The following is an 11,921-nucleotide window of genomic DNA, read 5'->3' as shown; positions in this document are numbered from 1 at the left end:
GGTGGTGGGGACACAAATGACAAGAAGTGGTAACACATGGGAAGTATTTTGAAGGTAGGGCAGATGAGATGTGCTAACAGATGGGGTGTGGAGGTGTGGGAAGAGGATGCAGAGACAACTCCAAGGTTCTTGGCCTGAACAAAGGAAAGGATGGCATTGCCTTAGGGGAGACCAAGGAAAGAGCAGGGCTTAGGGTAGAGTGAATTTGAATATTTTCAGTGCTAAGAAGAGGTAGGAAGTCAATTATTGATATACGGTCTTGTGTTCAAGAGAGAGGTATGGGTTGAAGATTTGAGCTTAGGAATTGTCAGTATCAAGATGGAATTTAAAGTCATGAGAATAAATACGGAAACTAAAATGTTTTGTACAGATAGATGAGTGAAGATACCCCGGGTCTGAGCCTGAAATCTCTCCACAGCAGGAACTGAGGCAAAAAAATCTCCATTCACAGGTCCCTGAGTGCCAACAGCTCCCTTCCCAGGACTACTATTAGAATAATTCCTTTTCCTTTTTCCATTTTTTTTCCTCCTGATGTGACTTTTTGCTGAACTCCAATTTTCCTATTTGAATAAGATTTTTCTGTTTCACCTTAAACTTTGTGAATGTTTTCCAGGCTTAGCTCCCTAAATATTGACACACCAGGAAGGTCAGCCTGAATTGGGCAGCCAAAGCAAATGCTGAGATAGCCAAGAACGGAGCTCAGGTTGATCTTGGAAGGCAGGACCACCAGGCCTTGGCTCACAGGGCCAGGTGGACCAGCATGGAAGCAGAGAAGGCAACTGGCACTGGGTGGGTGACACCATAGCTTGGCCTACCACTCATAGGCACTTGGATGGGGCATGAGAAGGTCAGTTGGGTCAGGGCTGATGTATCCAGGAATCTAGATTAGCATCCTAGTGACCAATACCCAGGAAAATAAAGGGGTTCCTCCAAGCTCCATCAGCTGGTCTGAGTAATCTGGTGCCTAATCAGACCCTTTTGAAGGAGAGGTGGAGGGGGGTGGTGGATAAAAGAGCAGCACACCTGTTTTCACTTGAGTCCAATCCCAAAATAATTCTGTGGCTCCTACAAGATTTGAAACAAATTAAATTTGCAAGGGCAGAGAGGGCAGCTTTGAATGGTTGGCTCTGTCAAGAAATGTGGGTTTTTGCTCCAGGAAGTGGCTTAACTGAGAGATTGAGTCCCCTGGCTGTGGTGGCTGAGGTGGCTGTTAGTGCATGACCGTGACTCGGCGATTGTGTGGTGGGTGCTTTTGCTTTGTTATCTCTGGCATCAAGTTTTTGCTTTCTGGACTTTGATAATGTCAGGCAAAGGTTATAAGAGTATCAACATGAAAGATAGTTGTCAAGAGGGGGAGGCATACAACACTGTTTAGGGAACCTGTGTTTTAAGTAAAGACACATTTATACAGGGAAGCAGTGACAGCCATGATTCTGGCCAGCCTACCACTTGGAAGATGATTGTTCAACAAGACCCTTAGGATAACTGGTTTATCCTTTCTCTTAACAGATGAAGTGACGGGTTCCTGACAGAGTTACTGTTCTAGGCAAAGCTAAAATATATAAAGTAGGGCCTCCCGGCTGGAGCTCTACCTACACCCATCTTTCAAGGAGTCCCCAAGATAAATTATGGAAAGGATTAAGAGAGTCCCAGACCTCCACCTGCCTGAACAAGAACCTCTACCTGATTCAGGATGTTGGAAATGGCAGGAGTAGAACAGGAGGAAAGTCTACCCTCTGAACCAAAGGCCCAGGAGCTGAAATGACAAGAAAGAGGAGACCCTCCCTACCAGGCTCTGGGTAGTAACAGATGCCTCCTTCTCCACTGCTCACCCTTTGCCCACAAACGCTTCTTGAGCATCTCCCAGGTACCAAACTGGGGGCTGCAAAGGTGGAAACTGGTAAGTGAGCCTCTTTCCTATTTACAGGTCAGTCACTTTAATCTTTGTTATAGACACAGCCAGATGTGATCAGCGTGGCAACCCTGTCCTTGATCCATTGCCAAGTAGGGTTTTTGACAGAGAAATTGAGAAAAAATGAGGTCACTGCCATTTATGGTCATTAATACCTCCTCACAGCAGGTAGTTTTCCTGCCTGGGACCCAAGGCAGCTGATTAAGCACTCCTACTAGGGTCTGATCCTACCTGACTTTAGGGCCTGCCTTCACCCCCTTTACAGAAGAGAAGGTAGAAGACCTGACTGTAAGGCCACTTGGACTTTTGCATCGGGATCCTTACAGGTCAACATTTCCATCACGCCACAGCACAGAGACCTCTCTAATCAGGGTTTGTTGAGACCTTCTGTTGGATAAGGGATGGATTCTGTCCCTGTGTCAATTTTCCTTCTTACGGACGTTCTTGTGGCCTTTAATAGCACACCTCACACATACACAGGTATGTCTGTCATGCTCCTGAGCCTCTTGGGCAGGAGCTATCATTCATACATGACTCAGAGCAGCTTCGGGGGAGAGTCATAGGAATAAAGAAGCCAAGTTTCCTTTTCATGTGAACTCAGGAGACCCACCATACACATGTTTCAAATGGAGTTCGTTCCCCAGAGAAAGAGAGACCCTGGGAACAGATTGGAGTCTCTGTCAATGGGTCAAAATCCAAACTGTTGACTATCTTCTGAAACATCGAGGATTCTCCTTAAACACTGCTCAGTCTTAATCAGTCATCACATTGGCGACAGATTTTTGGTTGAGAAAATATAGGCCAGTTCTGGAAAACTAAAGCAAAGAGGCGCTTGAAGGCTGAGATGAGGTTTAGAAAGAGGACAGAAACCCATGCAGTGTAGATATGGGCAGAACTATTTAGCCAGCTATCCTAAGCACTGCTTCTGGAATAAACGTCCTCCACCTGCTCTCCTATCCTTGCATTTTTATACAAGAAGAGAGAGTTTGTTGGGGCCAGCTTGGATGATGTGACTATTGACTATTCCTTGAGTTGCAAGGTACCTACAATGGGAAAGGTGATCCTTCTGAGGATCCAGGTGGATCCCTCTTCACTCTTGGCCAGACAGCCAAAGACATCTACACCCAAGCTACAGTCGGCAAGCCCTGTTCCAACTACTTCCTTCTGTCCAGCTCCACTGCCTCTGCCGTGATGAGGTCTACCTCAACAGGGTTACTGTACGGAGTAAAATAGCATAAGGAATTTCTTAGCCTAATTTAGCCAGCATTTAGCTAAATGATATCATTGACTGCATTTGAACTTGAACGGGTTTTCTAAATGATTTCTACTTCCTCACCTCCAATCTGTCCTCATTATTACAGCCAAAATGAACTTTCTGAAATGCAAGTCTACTTATGGCATGCCCCTCCTCAAAAACCACTGATGGCTCCCACTGCCTACAGAATAGGCTCCAATTATTAGCCCAAATAAGTCTGCATATTCACTCTTTTATTTAGTTAGTATCTTATGTTTAATAACCAGGGCTCTGGGGGAAGATGGGCGAGATGTAGGTATACATATACATATATTAGCTTATGTAGAAAACTCTTTACACATAATAATAATAGGAGGAGGCTACTTGGCGGTGTGACTATCAGAAGGCCAGGACCATGTAGGGCCATCTTGGAGTCTGGAGACCACACAGTCTTCGATGAATCAAAATTCTCTCTGGTGTTCTTGTATTTAGGCCACTGGACGAGAAGGTGAGATCTTTCAAGTTGCTTCAGATTTGGCCTTTGGAAGTTTAAATTACTGGTATTACTGATTCCTAGAAACCTTGGTACTATAACATAAAAATGTTAGCTGCTGGAAGTTCAGATATGAAAAAAGCAGTTTTAGGAAGATGTAGCCAGGGCAGCCCCGGTGGCTCAGTGGTTTAGCACCGCCTTCAGCCCAAGGCCGGATCCTGGAGACCCAGGATCGAGTCCCACATCGGGCTCCCTGCATGGAGCCTGCTTCTCCCTCTGCCTGTGTCTCTGCCTTTCTCTCTCCCTCTCTGTGGGTCTGTCATGAGTAAATAAAAAAAAAAAAAAAAAAAAAGGAAGATGTAGCCAAAACTTTCTCCTTGGCCTCTAAAAACACACACAGTACCACAGTTCCTTTGCTGCCTATTGGATTTTCACAACAGAAACTTTCTGAGCTGAAGTGAAATTAGGCATTTCTGGGTAGACCCATGGTTTTCCTAATCTAAGACCTATGGTGCTGAAAGCAAGGCATATTCCACAAAGGTAAGTACAGCTGGGGGTGGGGGGGCAGCCTTCTCTTGGAAAAGTGGGCAAATGTGACATCATTTTCTTATGGGTATTTCCACCTGGTGAGAACCGGTGCCAATAACTTTGCCCACAGGCATGACAACAACTTGGAGACTATGCAGGGTCTCATTAAATTGGAAAAGGCCGGGGTTGGAATATTTTTTATCATTTCCCTGGCCTTCCTTTACTCATCAGATTGTCTATCTACTTGCTTCCCTTAACTCTGCATATAGCCAGGGACAATGTATGACTTAGATTAATTGACAACCGACAGGAATAGAGCAGCAATGTAGGCCCTGGAAAAGGGCCCCACCCCAAGCTATTCCTCAAAACCTGAGAACTGTGAATGCCAATGTCTGAGGGCAGAAGACATTGCCTGGGTGTCCCAGCACAGGCAGAAGCGTGAATTTGCCCTTCACCAGCCTTTTTTTCTATTCTGGACCTCAAGAGGTAGGAGGATGCCCATCCACATCTTTACTCAGTCTACTAATTCAAATGTAAATTCTTCCAGAAATCTTTACAGACACACCCAGAATTGATGTTTTACTAGCTATTTGGCCAACCCTTAGCCCAGTCAAGTTCACACATTAAATTAACCATCACAGAAGCTATTGTGCTAGTCCAGGCAAGGTCTTGGCAGTGGAAATCGGGCTCTGTTCAGAATCTTAAATTTGCCTCCCCAGCTGAACCTGGGATCCCTTCCTTCATAACATCTCCTTTATGTGGCTGCCCAGGCCTGCTTGAAGACTGCAGGTGACAAGGGACTCAGTACCTCCTGTCGGCTTGCTCTACCTTTGAATTTTACTTCTATTAAGATAATTATGGCTCAGGGCAGCTTCCATCTGTTGTTTTTCTCACTGAGTTGAGGAACACACGTAAATCCTCTTTCAATGGCGTCTTTTGCATGTTTCTCTGTTTTCTCAACGCAGCATTTGTGGTGTTCTCAGCATATGTCAGGCTTTGTGCTGTGTGGTAGAGTTGCAGAATGAATAAGCCCTTACCCTCAAAGAAAGTACTGCCTCTTGGGGGTGTAAGGAGTCAGGCTCATAAAGACATCTTTACTCTATACCTACCGGGACACTGATTAAGGGGTGACGCATTCACCCTGATTTCGGTTGGGCTTGGCAGGCAGGAGAAAACAACAGGAGATCACATTTACATGTTACTATATAAATGAGTTGAGTCTAGTTTTATGAACAGAAGGGAGAGAATGGAAAAGCTGGTAAAGAGAGGAAGGTGGCATAGGCAGAGGGAACAGCATGAGTGTGCGCAGGGAGGCGCGGAAGTCTGTCTGCGGGCCCCACCTCCACTCCTCCCAGCCACTCAGGCTATGACACTTAGAGTAGAGCAGTTAAGCATGTTCTCTGGAGTCAGGCTACTTAGGTTCACAGCCTGACCGTCTCGCATATTAACCTGTTCCATCTTAGGAAGATTATATAAACTTTCTGACTTGGCTTGCTTATCTATAAAAAGAGGATAGTAATAGTATCTACTTTACAAGACTGTTGTAAAAATTAAACAGATTCATCCATGTACAGAAATGAAAACAACGCCCGGCACAGTGCCCTGCTCCGTAAATGTCGTCCTCGGGTCTGGCATGCTTTGAACATGCATCAGTTATGAACAGCAGGCTATAGATTCTACAGGAATTTAAGAAACAGGTGCATCTGGAGGTGAGGGTTGTTGGATGCAGAAGGTGAAAGAAGGAGAAGAATGAAAATTCACCTTAGTGACCAACCCCACCCCAAAGGTCTATGACTTTGGTGCAATCTGGTGGTGGGCTAAGAGATCCGCTTGATGTAGAATACCAAGTCCATCGGTCCTGAGTTCCCAAGGAGCTTTTCCAAAGGTGCATTAGGACAGGCTTGGGAGCAAGTTGTTTCTATGATGGCAGTTGGAGTTCCTGGCACAGGGACTGTGGATTCCAGGAGAAACCACAGGGAGCTGGAGCCTCTAGGGTTGGCATGTCTTTGAAGTTAAAGCCTCTGGGCATCTGTGCACTTAGGCGGAGGCCAGAGGCCACTGGGCTGAGCAAGGTCAATGCTATCCCAAGCACGGGAACAGCATGCGCTTCTGACCCAGGGGCCAGCGTAAAGCTGTGGTTTTGATTACCTAGGCATGAACCTCAGGAATCAAGCAAGGGCAAAATGATTTTCATTGTGATATGGTAGGGTGAGCACTAAAATTGGAGCCAAAAGACCCTGGCAAGTGTGAGCAGAGCTCACACATTTAAACTCAGAGTCTGGATCTCCCTACTCATCTGTAAAGTAGACATAACCTAACCCTACTCCTAATACACTGTCTAACCCAGAGAGTGACTATGGGGATCAAATAAGATAATGCGAATGAATGTCCTAATAAAAAAGAAAGAAAAGGGGAGAAATGCAGTTTCTGAATGTGCTCTCCAGCTCCTCACCTCTACCTGAAATACCTTTGTGCTATATTATCACCTCTTCACCCCTACACACTTTCCTGTTCTATTGTCCTTTCTTCCGTCTTTTCTTTCTTCCCTCTTTTCCTGCAGTCTTTAGGATCTCAGCTTAATTGTCACATTCCTCAGAGAAGACTTCCCTGTCCCTAAAATTGAACTGAGGGCTCTTTCTTGATTCTTTCACATAAAGCCCCCTATAGTTTCATTAGCATAATACTTTTGATACTCTATTGGAATTGTCTTTTTAAATGACTGTCTCAATGACAAGGCTATATTTTTTCAAGGGTGAGGCCATATCATAATCCCTGTAGTAATCCCAACACTAGGACAGTTTGGGGTGCATATCTGAATGAATGAATGAATGAATGAATGAATGAATGGAGTTGTTATGCAGACACAAATGATTTGTCATAATACTGTTCAACTGATATTTGGAGTGTGACTACTTTGTTCTAGAGTCTGTAATTCAGGGCCTGGGAATAGAAAGATGAGTAGATAAGAATATCCCTTCCCCCTTTCCAGGAAATACTGTTGTATAAGTGGACAGTCACCACACTGCGCAACTCAGTAGGCCCTAGACAAGTACAGACTGGAAGCTGTGAGCCTTAGGAATGCATTGTGAGATGCATCTTATGTAAAGATATGACTTATTGGCTCTACCTCATGTGTGTGATACCAAAAGGAGCCCTGTTTCTTTCTGTTGGCTGGTAGGATTGGGCTCTGCTTACAGGACAAGCCAGAGTTGAGAGCCATCGGTGGTGGGCAAATGAGAAGGAGGCTGACATTACAAGAATATTTCTAATGAAATCAAACTCCCTATTGCTTGGGGGAAAAAATGTCATAAAGTAATTTCAAGCAGCTGAGATAATGGTAGGTATGTCAGGATGAACATGCCTCTTGTCCAGTCCTTCCCACCATCCCTCTATCATTAAAGATTTTTCTTTCCTGCTCCTCTTCCTAAAATTGACTCCAGGAAAATTGATGGTATGGCTCTATTTTGGAAAGAATGTCAAAGTTCCAGCATCCTCCCATAGATTGTTTTCAATCATGAAAATCTTCTAGATAAATCTTGATTTCTCAATGACTTTAGTGAGGTTCTTCACCCAATTTTTTCCATAGAGATGAAATGAGCAGGCTCTGCTTTAGGATCCAGGGAACTTTTTCTCTAAACCAAACTATATTTAGCCTTGTGACCTCTGACAAGTCACTTAATCTCCCAAGAAGATTCTTCATATTTAAGCAAGGTCTTTGATTCTAGTTGTGGTTTCAATCAGACCCAAGTGTAAGGCCTAGAGTCATCTTTGAGGTCTCTTTTCCTAATCATTGCCTTTCCCCTTTCACAGACACCCCATAATAATCTTGTTAATTTTTCCTTTACAATATCTTCTCCGATCATCACTTTCTTCCTATGTCCAAGTTTAGTTTAAGATCTTATCTAGTATCAATCCATCATTTTGAGGGTCCTCTTAGTAGGTCCTCAGTTAAGGGAGAGAAATAAAAAGCCTGCATCCAGAGTGACATGTAAAGAGTTGTCCTTGAAGAAGCAGAGGTATGTAGGACTGATTGGAGAACAAAGTATCTGCTGTTGGTGAAATTGGCAAAAATCACAATTTCCAAATCTCATGAGAGCCCAAATTCACACAAAGTCTTAGTCCAACCTTAGCCTTCAGGTCCAATGGGGTAGTATATTGAAAGAGAAAAAAAGAAAGAAAGAAAGAAAGAAAGAAAGAAAGAAAGAAAGAAAGAAAGAAAGAAAGAAGAAAGAAAGAAAGAAGAAAGAAAAGAAAGAAAGAAAGAAGAAAGAAGAAAGAAAGAAAGAAAGAAAGAAAGAAAGAAAGAAAGAAAGAAAGAAAGAAAGAAAGAAAATGAAGAGAAAAGAGAAAAGGAAAGAACAAAGCCAGAGACAAAACTAACAAGTGTTGTGGGTTCAGACTTTCACTCTTCTTGATTCAATAAGACCTCACACCCGCCTAGGGATGTGGATTATTATCTTCTTTATGCACTTGGCCCATGGCCACAGATCTCTTGACTAACAGGCAAGATTTGAATTCAGGTTTTTAAATTCAAGGGTTTTTGTGATGGGTAGGTGAGCCGTGTGACACATACCAGAAACTCCTCTTTCTCTACATTCTGGCGCTATGGGATTTTTTTTTCCAGCCTGTCTTCAGGAGGGTATCAAACCTCTGTTGGTTCAAGCTGACATAGTGCCATCTTTCTCTTCTTCCTCTTTGAAAAGCTAGGTTTGTGATCCTGGCACGGGTGGAAAGGTTGTATATTTCTGAGTCATAGTCAATCAGGTGTTCATCCTACTTGCTTTTGTTTTCCATCAGACCTCTTGCTTCTGATAATACCGAATTTAACCTTATGCCCATTTGTGCTTCATTCTCTTGGGCCAGATAGGTACATCTGATGAGTTCTATCTGCATTCTCAGATTGGAGCTAAATAAGGCATTGAAATATGGCCACATACATAAGAGCACCTGCATTTAGACATCTTCCCATTTTCAAATGCTAGCCTAAAGTCTTGGCTTTTATCTATATTTAAAACTGACATTGTTAAATGCATAAGCACATCTGAATTATTTATATTTAGGTTTATACAGTCTCCAGCTGCAACCGTATATTTCAATATCTTTAAATTCTGCGTTGCCATCTGGACCAGATTGCTGCTAAATCAAATCAGATAAACGTTACCTTTCCACTACCTCTGATTTATATCAACCATTCATTTCCAAAAGCACAGCCCTGTTAAATCCAATCTACTTTCAAAAAGCTTATAAAATTAGCTCGGGTTTGAGGGTTTGATATTTGTTCTCTGAAGCTTCAGCTTTGAAAAGGCCATTTGGATAGATAGAAAAGCAGCGTGGAACCAGCAGAGCTAGGGGCACTAGATTTCATTGATTATTGGGCAAATCTTTTGAGCCTGACTTCATCCAATTACTCAAGACTTTTCTCTAATCAAGTTATTGTGAGCCAGTTTATACACCACAGAAATAGAATATGCAGGTTTTAAAGTGTTAGGCTGTTCCCTATAATTTAATCTGGCATCTCTCTGAGATGGAGCAGAGTTTTAGCCAAATATTTAAAAGGCGGATAGAGAGATAGAACTTTTAGAATTGTATTTCTGTAATCTACTTTATACTGACGCTTCTTTTCCTGGAGAAAAAAAGGTGGAGTTAGATACCAAACAAATCAGCGTCAATCATCTTCTGTTTCCACCTTTCCAAATTAGAGTCCAGATCTGAGATCCTCATGTATTGATGAAAATAATAATGGCCTATGTATAAGTTTGTCAATAAACAGACTCAATCTATGCCTCAAATAAAACATCAGAGTGTTTTATATAGAAAGAGAGATAGAGAGAAAGGAGAGGGAGGAAGATGAAGGGGAAGGAAGATGAGGGAAAGCACAAAATATACTGAAACATCAAAGTGATAGGGGACCCGTGGGTGGCTCAGCCAGTTAAGCAGGTAACCAACTCTTGATTTTAGCTCAGATCAGGATCTCAGGGTCCTGGGATTGGGCTCCAGGCTCAGTGGGGAGTCTGCTGGAGATTCTCTCTCCCTTCTCCCTCTGCCCCTTGCTTCACGCCCACCCCCCAAATAATACACCTTTAAAAAAAACATATTAAGGTGATAGGAGCCTGGATGACAAGCACACATTACATTTATTTATATACAGTCACCAACAGACATAATCTTTCTCTTTCTCAACCCATATAATTCCAAATCTGAACTCATTTAGCAAGTCTAACGATTGGAACATGAAATATTTTCCAAATGGCTCCACTGAATGGATCTGCAGTCCATCAGCATACAGTTGGAATGATGTCATAAATGGTTACATATTAATCCTTCCTGTATTTTCTAAATGGGAATGGGAGGGGGAAAGCTGGGAGAAAGTGGCTTGCACATGATATTCTAAGCCTGAATAACTGAATACAAATCCTAAATGTAGGAAAGGAAAACCTATATTTTCTCAGTATGACTTAATGCTAATTTTTCTTGCACACACACAAAAAAGGAATAGGCCACTCTTTAATGTTAATTACCATTTATTGTAAATGTGCCATATGAAGGAAGCCATAAGTCATTATTATTGACCTATTATGATTCATTCTGCATTCCCCCGAATTAAATAAAAATGTGCACTTTAGGATAATACACTTTCAGTTCAAGTGTTCTTTTACTGGACTCGTGCCTGCTAGATTTTCCAATCACACAGCTTTGGGGGCAAACACTTGACTTGCAGAGCAGATTCTTCATCACAGTCACCAGTTGTCCTTCATTTCTGTCCCAAGAGCAGAGGATGTTTTTTAATCTCTGATTTAATGGTCTCTCATTGCGATCTGTGAAATCAAAACTTTCATGTAGACTCGAAGGAAGACTGAGTCCCTCAGTATGTTAGTTTTGTGTGTAGTGCAGAAAGGAGGAGAAAAAGCCAAGGACATTCACTTAACTCAATGGAAGGTGGATATACTCAGAGAATTTGGGAGAAACTTATTCTTGGGGAACAAATTAAAAATCACACTTCTGAGATGAAAGAAAAAGTAAAAACCCATCCTAAGCATCTTAAGAAAATCATAAACCTTACTCCAGGAGAGAAAAATATAATTGTAATGTAAGGAAGCAGAGAGAGGGACTCAGTTAAAGAAAAGGTGATTAAAAATATTCAAGAGTAGCAGTTATCTGTGAATGAGGGTAACATAGGTAGGGGGCTTTATTTTTTGTTTTCTTAACCGTATTATCTTATATATCTGCAGCTAATATGTATTTCCGGTATAATAGATCATATATATTTTCAAGGTAGTTTTATTTTTCTGAAAAAAGCATGTCCTGGTGACTCAATTCAACGTGCTAGTTTCTTAGGAATTTCTGATGATATAGAAGTTCCCAAGCAGAAATCCAATTTCTACTCATTTGAAGAAGTGATTGACAACATGAACTTGTAACTGAGATGACATTTCTGCGATGTGCTCCAAATGTACAGGGAAGTGATATCAATGCTGTCATCTGTCCAAAGCTGCAAATTTCTTGTTCCAAGGCCAGGATGAGAAGTGCAAAATATTTAAATGGTAAATGAAAGAATAGCAAAACCAACGAGCAGCACATAGAAAGAACATAAGTTTACAGGGCTTGATGGTGAACTATCCTTGGGAAAAAAAGAGAGCAGAGAGGCTGCAGACAACATTCCAGAAGCATAAGTATTATTTGTAAACAAAGAGGTAGACCTCAGGCCCTGTCTAAGGAAAATTGACAGTAGATCGCGACTCCCAAGAACTAATACC

This window comes from Vulpes vulpes, chromosome 5, assembly GCF_048418805.1.
Source record: "Vulpes vulpes isolate BD-2025 chromosome 5, VulVul3, whole genome shotgun sequence".
NCBI classification, from domain to species: Eukaryota; Metazoa; Chordata; class Mammalia; order Carnivora; family Canidae; genus Vulpes; species Vulpes vulpes.
The sequence above is the reverse complement of the archived record's forward strand: the minus strand, read 5'-3'. Positions refer to the sequence as shown.